This window comes from Monopterus albus, unplaced genomic scaffold, assembly GCF_001952655.1.
Source record: "Monopterus albus unplaced genomic scaffold, M_albus_1.0 scaffold98.1, whole genome shotgun sequence".
Lineage (NCBI taxonomy): Eukaryota > Metazoa > Chordata > Actinopteri > Synbranchiformes > Synbranchidae > Monopterus > Monopterus albus.
In genome coordinates this window covers 1,975,881-1,989,382 of record NW_018127978.1, presented here as the reverse complement: position 1 = coordinate 1,989,382, position 13,502 = coordinate 1,975,881, and positions in this window count along the sequence as shown.

Genomic DNA, 13,502 nt, shown 5'->3' with positions numbered 1-13,502 from the left:
TGAATGAATGAATGAATGAATGTATTATGTTAAGAACCTTGATTTGCCTTTGCGGCTGTGACTCAGGAGGTAGAGCTGGCGCCCCGTAATTGGAAGGTCAGCTGTTCAATTCCTGTTCTCTCAAGTCCACGTGTGTCTTTGGGCAAGACACTGACAGCTGCCTCAGTTCTGTACTGGAGACAAATTCCTTGTCACACTTGGCCAATAAAAGTGATTAAAAAAACAAATTTACCTTGTCTAGCTCACTGTAAAAATGTCTGTTCCTGTGTTGAATTCTATTTCCAGTAGGTATAATTAAATTACTGCTGGATTTTTGGTATGTTTTTGAACACATGGCAGCAAATTAAGGGCCCGTTTGGATGAATCTGGATGTTGAGATGTTTAATTTGTTCAGCTTCAATTTTGATACATTGTCAAAAAATAAAATATGTGAAAGTGCGCTGGAAACAGTGTGTCATTTTTGAATGTGTAGCCAGTGCTGCAACTCAGAAGCAACAAGAAGACTATGTTCAGTACTGTATCATACTGTGAGTCCTCATGTGAATATCAACAGGGCGAGAAAAGCTTTGATGACTGTACTCTCTGATCCTACAACATCCCCGAGCACATGATGAGGTGACAATTCTATTTTTATTTCTCGCTGACAAGGTACTGTAGATTTAATGTGTACTCTAAATGATGTTGCCCACTCAGTATGCATGATTCAGAGTGAAAATTATATTTTCAATATGCCAGTGATTCACTCCTTCCCTCACAAAAGTGCTGGATATGAGGGCTTACTTAGCTGATTCAGCAAAGATTACAGGTGAGTAATTGTTTCATAAGAAGTCAAATTCTACCAGTGCTAATGACATTTTATAGTGAAAGTCCTGAATTCCACATTTCAAAGAAAACATGCTCTTTTTCAGCTTTCTCTTTATTCAATCTGAGTTAAATATGACAAAAAGCTTTGCTGATGTGTGGAATTTAACAAAATGAGTGAATATGAAATGTCTTTGATCCCTACAGAGCTATTCTTTTTTGATTTCCAAATGACAACTCATCACTGTTGATATGACTCTTAGGTCATGGCTGTATTTAGTCTTTCTGTTCTAACAATAGGCATTATTAATGTATGTTTTGTTGCCTTGGATGTTGAATATTTTTTATTTGACAACCCCTAACATCTTCCATGTGACGCATTTAACACAGACTTTTCTTCTAAACTTTACTGACCAAGCAACCAGCTACTGTCTTATTTTTCACAAGGAGCTTGCAGGGGTTTGTGTGTGTGCATGTGCATATTTAATACATCAGTGAAATGTAGATGCAAGTGATATTCTGGACTGCTGGATTTGTACCCACAGCAGTTACTAATGGAACTTTCCCAATGAACCGCATTTTCTTTTTGCACATGCAAAGACCATGCAGGGCCCCTGGGTGTACATCCAGGACACCTCAAAAGAACATGTAACTATCCACATAGTACCATATAAGCTTACATTTTGTCTAGTATATATCTACAATGTAACTTGTGATCAGAACAGTTGAGATAATTGTGGTGGAAAAAAACCTACACAATGTTTATATGACTTGCACAGCATATGTTCTACAAACTGGAACTAATCAAGACATTTATCACTCATAATGATAAAAAAATTGTGAAAAACATTTTCATAAAATGGTTTTTCTCTTGAGGACAAGAAAATCACTGTGCTATCAACCATCATGTCTGAGTTTGAGTATGAAGATATTCTGTACTCCAAAGCTGCTCATTCAGCCTTTAAATAAGATTGTGAAGTGTTTCATTCTAGGAGATATAGTACTCATCACTGTGTACTATATGAAAAAGTAGCAGCTAGAGGAGAACTACACATCATTTTTTAAATAAATGCCTCCCACTAAAACAACCTAATTTTATCTCCTCATAAATAAAAAAAACTACAGTTTTTGAGAGCAGATCCCAGGACTGTTGATTCTTGATACCTCACCAGGAAACACTGAACTTGAACATCAAGCATTTTAGTATTTTTGCAGTATGGAATGAATAATAGAAAACAAAGTCTGAAAGTCTCATCCCATTATATGAATCTTGACTTTTAATTGTGATCATTTTTAGAGATGCTGATGCTATGTATTTGTGCTTATATATGACTGCCTGTGTTTTGTTGTTTTAAACTATGATGGCAAAATAGATCTTTATCTCAGTGAGATAAAGAAGGTAAAATTAAAAACCCACGCTGTAGTAATCCATAATTTTATGATCCCACTACTTGTTTTCTTGCACCAACCGACTACTTTGTAGCAGCAACACCATGTTCACATTTCTCAGAATTTAATACAGTACAAAGTGCAATAGTACAGTGCTATGTGAAACAATCTTTAGTTATTATCCACTGTGGATAATATTTTCCACTGCATTTTTAATAAATATCTTAATAACAAGGTGCCTTTTCCTGTGACGTATAAGAACAACTGTTTTGGAGCTTTTAACATGTTTTAAGCCTTCTGTAATGAATTTGTTTTTAGACTATATGTTTTTCAATAATGAATGTCTCATAATTAGAGATTCCTCAGAAATATTATTTCCTGCTGTCAGAATGATTGTTCTCTGTAAACTACGTAAATGAGCTCAGTATTTTTCAGTATCAGCAACCTCAAACTGTACATACCATTTGAGAGGAGGAAGCATTAACTGCAATAAGCGTGGGGGGAAGCCCAGTAACATGCTGTTATGACATTAACAGGTGTAAACACCTCATTCTGAGGTTATTTTTTTGTGTTGTCAAAGGTCATCTCATCTAGCAAAATGCCACTGAGCCTCAAGCAGAAGACTGAGTCCTTTCTAATCTCAATTTCCCATATAAGATTTCACCATTATTATTGGCCTTATTATGTAAGCTCTGTTTATACAACTTAATCTGTTTATAGAACTTCATCAGATGGTCACTGCACTTTTTGTGGACACTTTTTTCAGTTTCAAAAGGTTTTGAAATATTACAACTACAAATTAAAATGCAGTTGAAGTCAGAGGTTTACATACACTTCGGCTGAAGTCATTAAATCTGATTTTTTTAACCACTTCACAGATGCCATGTTAACAAACTCATTTTGGCAAGTCAATTAGGACATGTACTTCATGCATTGAACAAGTAATTCTTCCTGCTGTTTTTTATAGATGGATTATTTCAATTATAATTCACTATGTCATAATTCCAGTGGATCAGAAGTTTAAATACACTCAGTTGAATGTGCCTTTAAACATTTCAGAAAATTACACAAAACAATGTCATGGCTTTAGAAGCTTCTGATAGGCTAATTGACATCATTTGAGTTAATAGGTGGTGCACCTGGGGTTGTATTTTAAGGCCTACTGTTAAACTCAGTATCTCATTGTTTGACATCATGTGAAAATCAAAAGAAATCAGCCAAGACCTCAGAAAAAACATTGTGGACTTCCACAAGTCTGGTACATCTTTGGGAGCAAATTCCAAGCACCTGAAGGTACCATGTTCATCTGTACAAACAATACTACACAAATGTAAACACCATGGGACAATGCAGACATCATACTGCTCGGGAAGGGCACGTGTTCTGTCTCCTAAAGATGAACATACTTTGGTCTGAACAGTACAAATAAAAGGACCTTGTGAAGACACTGGAGAAAACAGCATCAAAAGTACAGTCACCCAAGTATCAGTATCTATATCCACAGTAAAACAAGTCTGAAACTGATATAACCCGAAAGGCTGCTAAGGAAGGAAGAAGCCACTGCTCCAAGACTGCCATAAAAAAGGCAGACTACAGTTTGCAGCTGCACATGAACACAAAGATCTGACTTTTTGGAGAAATGTCCTCTGGTCTGATAAAATAAAAACTGAACTGTTTGGCCATAATGACCATCATTATGTCTGGAGGAAAAAGGGGGAGGTTAGCAAACTGAAGAACACCATCCCAACCATGAAGCACGGGGGTGGCAGCATTATGTCATGGGTGTGTTTTGCTGCAGGAGGGACTGGGCCACTTCATACAATATATGGCATTACGAGGAAGGAAAATTATGTGGATATATTTAAGCAACATCTAAAGACATCAGCCAGGAATTTAAAGTTGTGTCGCAAATGGGTCTTCCAAATGGACAATGACCCCAAGCAGACTTCCAAAATTATGGCCAAATGGCTTAGGACAACAAAGTCAAGATGCTGGAGAGGCCATCATATAGCCCAGACCTCAGTCCAGTAAAACATTTCTGGGCATAAATTGAAAAAACACGTTCAAACAAGGAGACCTACAAACCCACCTCATTTCCACCAGTTCTATCAGGAAGAATGGGCTAAAATTACAAATTATTATAAGACACTTATTGAAGGCATCCAAAAATGTTTCACTCAAATTAAACAATTTAATGGCACTGCTACCAAATACTAACTGAGTGTATGTAAACTTCTGACCCCCATGTGATTAAAGATGTAAAAACTGAAATTAATCTTTTTCTCATTTCACATTCTTAAAATAAAGTATTGATCCTAACTGACCTAAGACAGTGACGGTGTATAGAACTAAATGTCAGGAGTTGTGAAAAACTAGTTTTTAAATGTATTTGGCTAAAGTGTATGTAATCTTCTGACTTCAACTCTATACATCAGATGCTGGTTGCACGCACCTACACACACACACAAATGTAGAGTTGAGAACAGAGCAAGGCTTTACTGTTGGTTGGTTCCTGCTGTTTCCTGTTCGTGCGGTAACTGTATTCACTTCCTGTTTTCTGTGCCTGCACCATGTTGAGCTTGCTACCAGATTGTTTAATGATTAAGCTCACTGATTTCTAGGTTTATCTGAACATCAGCTAATTTTTTTGATTCACAACATATGCCTGCACTTATTAAGCACCTGTGTTAAATTTAAAGAATGTCCAAATTTCCAAATTTAACTCGCTACTTTAGGTCAGCTAGCTTAGAAGCTAGCTAAGCTAGTAGCTTAGTTGAGAACAATGGCTTCCCCCTTTTCCTCTCCTTCTTTTTCTTGCTTGGAGTGTAGCATGTTCAGTTATTCCTCTGCCTCCTTTAGCAATAATGGTACTCATAATAAATGTTAGATGCTAGCAGCATTGGAGGCGAGGTTTTACCGAATTGGAAGCATGGCTTCACACCATGGAAAACAGCCCAGCTAGCCAGGCCCATGTAGCAGGTGCTGGGGCCTAGCTCAGCCCAAGATAGCCACCCCCCAGTGCTTTCCAAGCAGCCAGGCGGCTGGGTGACAGGCCGCAAGAGTCGTAGCTTGAAACACAACAAATGTCATCTCAGGACACTTTACAAAGTAAGGTCTAGACCTTACTATTATAACTATAGAGGAAAAACCCAAGAAATGCCCCTTGAGCAAGCACTTAACAACAGTGGGGAGGAAAACCTCCCTCTAATGGAAGAAACCTCCAACAGACCTTAGCTCTTGGTGGGCAGACTTCTGCCTGTTGGGGTGAGTGGATAGAGGAAAGAGGAGAAAAGAAAAGCAACAAGACACAACAACAAACAATCAAACACTGGGCAGGTTGATGTGGCCAGTGACTGCTCATCAGAAACATAGAGCTCCACAGCCAGGGCTACCTGCAGGAAGGTACAGGGAAAGAAAGAATACCTGATGTGTAATGGTGGCATATAGATGCGAGGAGAGCAGAGGAGAGGGGAAGGGAGGGGAAGAGAGGAGAAACTCAGAGCATCATGGGGCCCCCCAGCAGCCTAGGCCTATAGCAACATAACTAAGATATGGCTCACAGTCACCTGAGACAGCCCTGACTATAAGCTTTATCAAAAAGAAAAGTCTTAAGTCTAATTCTAGACTGCTCAGTGCGTCACCATGGACGTCCTCAGGAGGCGCCTGTCCCAGTTTCCCAGCCCGCCTGCGCACTGCAGCCTCCGTCAGCTCTGCCACTGCAGCAGCTTCCGCCTGTTCCTGACAACATCCATACCGAATTCAAGGACTCCAGGTGCGCCAACAACAACGTCCCTGCCGGGGCCTGAGGTGTTCAGTGAGCTGACGAAGAGATGCCAGCCAGAGCCTCTGCCCTTGTTCCTCATCCCGAGTGGGTCAGCCGGTGTGCCAATGCCACCTCTGTCCCTTAAACCGAGTGGGTTGGTCAGACCGCCATAATTTACCTTATTCGGCGGCACCAATTCAAAATGTTTCCACACTTGTGACCGTTTCTTTGATGGCTCCATGGCAAGACAATCCAAAATGTGTTGACAAGAGGTAGGACAGAGCGCTGTTTCATCCATCTTAAACACATCTGTATCACGTCAATATTTCAAAGCTCCGCCTAGCGAACCAAACCAGTCAGGTGATTCAATCTGAATGAAGCAGAAGTGGTTCGAAGGTCATCAGTCACGTGGTTTTTCTTGATTTGAAGCAAGCTCTGGCACAATGCTTCAGAAAAATATCCTTCCAAATTTGAAGCAAGCTTCGAAGACTCGATATCAAAGGGAACATCACTATCTCTGTGTGAGAACACCATTCTCCAATCCAGCTCAATGTTAGAGTAAGCTACTCTCCTGTACCTGCATCTCGACTCTCCATGTGTGGATGCCGTCTCCACTCCTGCATTGCTGTTGACTACTTCTGAGTGAGCTACTTACCTGTCACTACCTGCACTTTGACTCTTCGAATTATTAAAAACATATCAATTAAGCATGCGGCTGTACTGGGTTACACATTTATTCATTACAACCTCTGTTTTGTTTACTAGCTTCTCGTGCTTTCACAGAGATCCCATGCATGCTAAGTCTTCAGACATTAAACTCTGTAAGATGTTAGGGTCATTGCAAGTTTTTGGGACAACATTTTTAACAAATATACTGGTCTAATGTTTTGCAATGAAGAAACATGTCAACTAGTGCAGCTGTCTATGTCAGGCTTCGGCGCGTGATGCGGCCGAAGAGTGTTTTGGTGAACTCAATTATACTGCCAGACGAGTAAGTGTAAAACAAAAATGTCTCTTTAATAAGGGAACTAACATTGAACAACGGAAACTACACGAGACACGGTGACAACACAAAACTCACATGTCCTTATTAATTGGTAATATGAGGGCGCACAAAGTAACTGCACCGCTAACCAGCAAAAACGAGGTATGTGGTCAACAGTCAGATCATCATTGCTAGATAATGGGCACTTTGACTGTGTTGTGATGCGCACCTGTCTAGGTGCGTGCACAGTGCTCGCGCTGCACTGGCCATGCAAAACTTAAAAGATATAAAGATGGCATTGTGTTCATTGAGTGCTGTGCATATCAATACGTATATATGTATTCATAATAAATACCATTATGATGAGTGATTGTGCACCTTCACCTCATGCACAAGCAGATCCCTTTCCTCAGAAGAAAATCTTGCTGATGTCCGACCTGGCAAGTCCGCCAGTTTGCTAGCAAGCCTCCAAATGTTCAAACTCACACGTCTCTTAAAGGGGATGTGAGGTCACACACCGATTGGATGATTGCATGTTACACCCAAAACACACCCTTGCTTTAATGAGATCAAGTACAATACTTTTGCTACTTGTGCAAAGAAGGTGGACACACCCAAACACCACTTGCGCCAATACATCTTGATCAGATGCTGTGGATCCTCAAAACAGGGCCCATGGACTCTCACCAAGGATTTAACAGCATGCATTTAATCATGGATCTTCTTGGTCACTCAGTCTCCCTGCCCAACTGAATACACTAAAGGGATTGCTCAACAGCTAGTATGCAGAGTCCCCACCTACGCAAAATGAATGTTGATACTTGTGATACTACAGTGCTGAGAAACGTATAAATAATTAAAATGGCATCAGTGAGCAGAGAATGAGGCAGGATTTTTGCTGATTTCAAACACTGCACAGGCAGCTCACAATAATTTACTAGATCTATATTCACAAACAAACAGCCCAAGTCACACAATGCAGAGACATTTGGCAGCATCTTGCAAACAGAGATGTTCTGACTTTGTTCTGAGTTTTTAGAATGCTGTTTTTAATGAGTCCAGGTCAATGCTCACATCCCTTACAACCCAATTAGTACAGTGTTTCCTATGTCAAGACAGTAAAACCACACTTTGAGTGTGGTTATGTGGCATTGAGGAACTCACCAAAGATGAAAAAACTGTCAAAGTCAAAGCTCAAAAGCATTGGATACCTATAGTTCCCATTCCAAACTCAGCAGCATCTTTCATTAGATGAAGTCATTGGTGTTATGTTCTCAGATTTTAGAAAGCTTACTTCAGCCACAGGATGCATTATACAACATTTATTCAACACTTAAGCAGCCTATACAGTAAAAGTCATAGACTTCCATGTACCTTCCATATGCTGTAAAATGTTAGTCCCTCACAAATGCATCCCCAAGTGTATATACACAGACATAATCATTATGTAAGGCTGCTATGTCCTTTCATCATTTAGCAACAGGGGACTAACAGCTCATTGCTGTGTGTCCTGGAACTACCCAAAGCACCATGCAAATTCTCTCTCTCTCACACACACACACCTTACCAGGATGATTTCCCTCCAAATGGCTTTAAATACAATCAGGATGAATATTACTGATTGTCCCAGTATGGCTCCAGTTTAATGCATCAGGGGATTCCAACAGCAAATTAACTACCTACATGAATATTTAATCTGATATAGTGGAGTAAAAAACAATTAACCAAGGTGCAACACTAGAGGTATGAAGATTTCCATTTTCTCTAAATTAAAAGTAACAAAAAGATTTTCACTGTCTGTAGTTTCCAGTGGCGTATTTTACTGTGACATCCCCTTTTCTGCACAAGTACAATCCTAAATTTGTTTTATTGCATGATATGCCGACCCCTGCTGCTATACCCTTTATTATGTGCCATCTAGTGATGTACAACTTGTTGAAAGTGAACAAATGTGCAAGATCCTTTTAAAAGATATGATTTATGTTAGTTAGTGAAAACTGTAAATAGAACTAAATGCTCACGAGGCAGGCACTACATGCAGCTCATAGTGACTTAGGAGTCATTTGAACTTGTTTTGAGAGCTAATTTAGCACTAAACGCTTTGTGAAATCATCTCAGACCACAAACTAAGGGGTCTGAAAGGAACACCTAACTTGCCTGTTATTAGTTTTTCCTAACTCCAGCAATTAGGAGTTTAGCCCCAAATACAGCCTCAAAATGTAAGCAACAATTTAGCTCACCTAGCTGAAACTGATTTCTGTGTTTCTACAAGATTCCCTTTGAACTCTGAGGCACTTTGAGTTGCACAAACTGTGCAATATAAACTGAGTGATAACATATCACATTCTGGCTTGTTAAAAAGGCATGAATTTTGACAGAGTATAAAGAAACAGCACAGAAATCAAATGTGAGCCCGAATGATGCAGGCCACTGTTGAGCCAAATCTCACAGGACCAATTTGGAAAGTTAAGAGATTCTAAGAGAAATGTTAGAGACTGCAAACTACAGTGACATACAGGAGAAGAAAAACCGGTTGCAACAAACTACAGAAGCAGAGGGCAAATACAGAGCTTTCAATTACAAACTTTTGATTTTGCTAAGAAATATAACTAGTTGGAAATGGGGATTCTTCAGCAGAAATCAACACTTCCATAATGCATTTGGTAGGGAGGGCCAGGGAACAAGTGAACATATGAAAATAGGTCATAAAGAACCTAATCATGTCAGGATTCGGTGCGTGATGCGGCCGAAGAGTGTTTTGGTGAACTCAATTATACTGCCAGACGAGTAAGTGTAAAACAAAAATGTCTCTTTAATAAGGGAACTAACATTGAACAACGGAAACTACACGAGACACGGTGACAACACAAAACTCACATGTCCTTATTAACAGTCCGAGGTCAGAGCCAGCAAACACATACATCCAGGGTAATCCGAAGTTCGTAGTCCAATAGAGACAGTCCGATAATCATACACCGTGGGCGAGGCAGAAGAGAATGGTCCAAAGAAACAATCCGGGTCAAAACACAAGATACCAAAACCGAAGGAATGCGGGAAAGTCAGAGCTGGGGTCTAGAACAATCTGGCAGCGTCCTCATGGGAGGACGCTGCCTAAATAGAGGTGTGAACAGGTGAAACTAATGTGAGCGATGGAGAACGTAAAAAGACCAGAACTAAGGTGAAACAAAACAGGAAACAGTGTCAAAATAAAAGCCGGAACGGGAAGCAGTGGAACCGAATCATGACAGTCTATGGAACAGATGAATAAGATAATCCAGGTTGGAGACTGACAGACATTAACTATGAGTAGAGGAAATTCACTGTTAGTTTTAGTCCCTATATGGGACTAAAACTATTGAACTGTTGAAAAAACAATGTAGAAAATGACTGTCTGCATCCTTTAAGGCTTAATTAGACCATAAATGTTCTCATTAGTTATGTTTATTATTTTTGGTATTTTTTAATGTTATTTGCAGTTAGAATGGTTAATAGTCTTGGAAATATAAATATTACATGAGGTTCAGTTATGTTTGCACATAAACAGCTGGTCGAAATGTCTACTTTTTACTTTTATACTTTGAGTACTTTTCAGTATTTGTACTTTTTTACTTTTACTTGAGTAAAGAGTTTGAATCAGTACTTCTACTTTTACATTTGTCTTTTTTACACAGGCATCTTTACTACTACTTAAGTAACTGTTTGAAGGCCATGATATGCTAACCCCTGGACATAGGAACACAGCTTAACCTCCCACACTAAGGTGGCAATGTTAATAAACATTTTAAGCCTTGAATTAAACATTAACAAATGAGCAAACAACAATGAGCTGCAACTCAGGAAACATGAGCACCACCCACACACCCTGAAAATATAGACCTGAAGCATAAAAATATACTTGGTTCGAATAAGGTACACTAGATTCCTGAAACTGAACTCAAAATATAACATAGCTGTAGCCCAAACATTTGTGATGTTAACTAATCTGCTTATGTAAATGTTAAGTATTACCTATTAAATATGTTGTAATCTAACTCCCTTATATATGAGAATACAAGCTCAGACCAAAAATCTGCTGCTCATAGATACATATCAGATGAAAATACTCAGTGATGTAAGCAATTAAGTAGAATTTATGAATGACAAAGTACTAAATAACCTCTATGCATGAATTGTGTGTAATATGAATGTATGAAAATATAATGTCCAAGTCCATTGTCCTTTGATTAGTTCACTCCCTTGTAGTTTCATTCTATCACCTCAGGGTCATCATCCTCATCACCATCTGCTTTTTCATCCTCACTAGCTGCATGTCTTTTTCTCAACTGCTCTAAGCATCACTGACCTCGACACCACTCGCTTGTGCTCCCTCCTCATGCAGGTCGACTAGATGAAAACACAGCTGGATCATAACCAGGCTCATTGTCAGGGCGAGCATCAACTTCACTCGTACTCCCTCCTCATTCAAGGCATCCCTTGGATCACATCTTCCTCTTCTAAAATCATGATCCGCTCCAAGTCATCTTTGTCTTCAGAACCTATTACACCACATACAGGCCTCTTCTGCGAGGGAGGTCTCACTTCCTCCTGATCACCTTCACATACACAAAATCTCCTGCTCTCACTTTGGACTTTCCATCCTCCTGGACCTCTCTGACCTGGAGAGAGACAACACAGGCCACACAGGAGGAAATGCTCCCGCACATGTTAGTTATTTGTAAGTCACTGTCAGACTCAGAATTTTCAGAAATGTGTTCCTCATATTCTGAAACCTCTTCCTCTACTTCATCAACAGAAGCTTGTCTCTCTTCCAAAATTACTTCAAAGGCCCTCTGAGCAGGGACTCTTTTTGCCATCTTAATCCGTTGAGATATCAGTTGTGAAATGTGAAGGACAACACTGGCTGAGCTATAGTTAGTATGTCTGTCCAGTACCCAGTGTGCAGGGGTGGAAGGTGTTACATGTGAGAGCATAGAGATGTAAATGCTTGAAGTGGAGACACTGGAACACACCTGGCTAATAAAGCTGATTCTGATTGTCTCTCTCAAAACATAAGGGTCGTAACTTGTGGGCGACTGTGGTTCACTGGGTAGAGCTGTCATCTCCCAACTGGAGGGTTGGAGGTTCAAATCATGGTACCTGCTGTCCATGTGTCGAAGTGTCCTTGGGCAAGGCACTGAACCCCCAAGTTGCCCCTGATGGTTAGAGCCATCGGTATAATTTGGCGCTGCAGATGGCTGCCTCGGTTCTGTACTGAAACAATTCCTTGTACTACTTGGCCAAATAAAGGTCCTTATCCTCATTCACACCTCTGGATGCAGCACCAGCATTCTCCTCCTGAATCCTCCTCAAGATGACTTCAGACTCAGAACCTTCATTTTGGAACTGGCTTATGCATTGACAGATCTGTATGTACAAGGTAAATTTACAGGTGCAATACCCGTAAATATCCCTTCTACATACAAAATCAAACAATTTTATGCTAAACTACTCAACAGATGTGTACTTCATCCCCAACAAATGAGGGGCAGAGGGGCTTATGCTCAATCTCATTCTATTCTTCTAAGTGTGTGGTCATTGAAAATGTGTTGTGTTGTATGTTCTTCACAGAGAATGAGCCAATGCCACCGACTGAGCCTGAAAAAATAATTGCTTGTATCTTTTTTCCTTTGCTAAAAAGTGAAAATGGGTCTCACATACCCAAACACCACACAAGGGTTAAATCTTTGACTTTGAGTTTAATTAGCCTTCTATGTCTTTAGAAAAAACCATCTTGAGGTATTCGTAGGGGGACATGATATTGGCTGATTTTGGAAGACTGGCTTAACATTCTGGGTGATCAGTGATGTTGGCACTGTGGGGTGTTCTCCACCAGGGTAAGCATGGAACACCTTTTGATACATCATCATCTTCTTCATTTTCCTCTTCACCCACAGACTCATTGTCAGACAGGCCATCTGTTTTCAAAAGAACCCAGGAAGCCTAAAATTAGAATAGGTCATATACCTCTTCACCCACTGATGAACACATGCACACACATGTTCATTACATACAGTATGTTACTCTACTGACTGAACCCTGATCTCCTAACTCCCTCAAACCTGATTCTGGGGTCCACTCCTCCTCACTGTCAATCTCCTCAAGCTCACTGTCCTCGCTGTCGGTAGGAATGAGCCTAACTGCTCGATCATATCCCTTACACTCATAAAATGTTTGTACATCCACTTCCTATGAGTAATAGTAGATAGTACAGCAAAAAGTTGATTATGGTGGTAATTATGCATCCCTGCACATCTCCATCCATGAGTATGTTATTGTTCAACCAAAAGTGCTCTAACGGCACAATGTTGCCCTGAGGCAACAAATGAAAAACTACCATTTTAGTATATAGATAAAGATAAAAGGTGTCTTTACTCATTCAAATATGCTTCTTCACGTATTCATGCACATCAGAGATATTATTTATACAAAGTTATTTAAACTTAAACATGTTAAACTGTGAAATTTATCTTACCTTCTGCTAGCAGTGTGTCCAAGCCAACTATGTTCCCAAAAAGGACTGTTCCA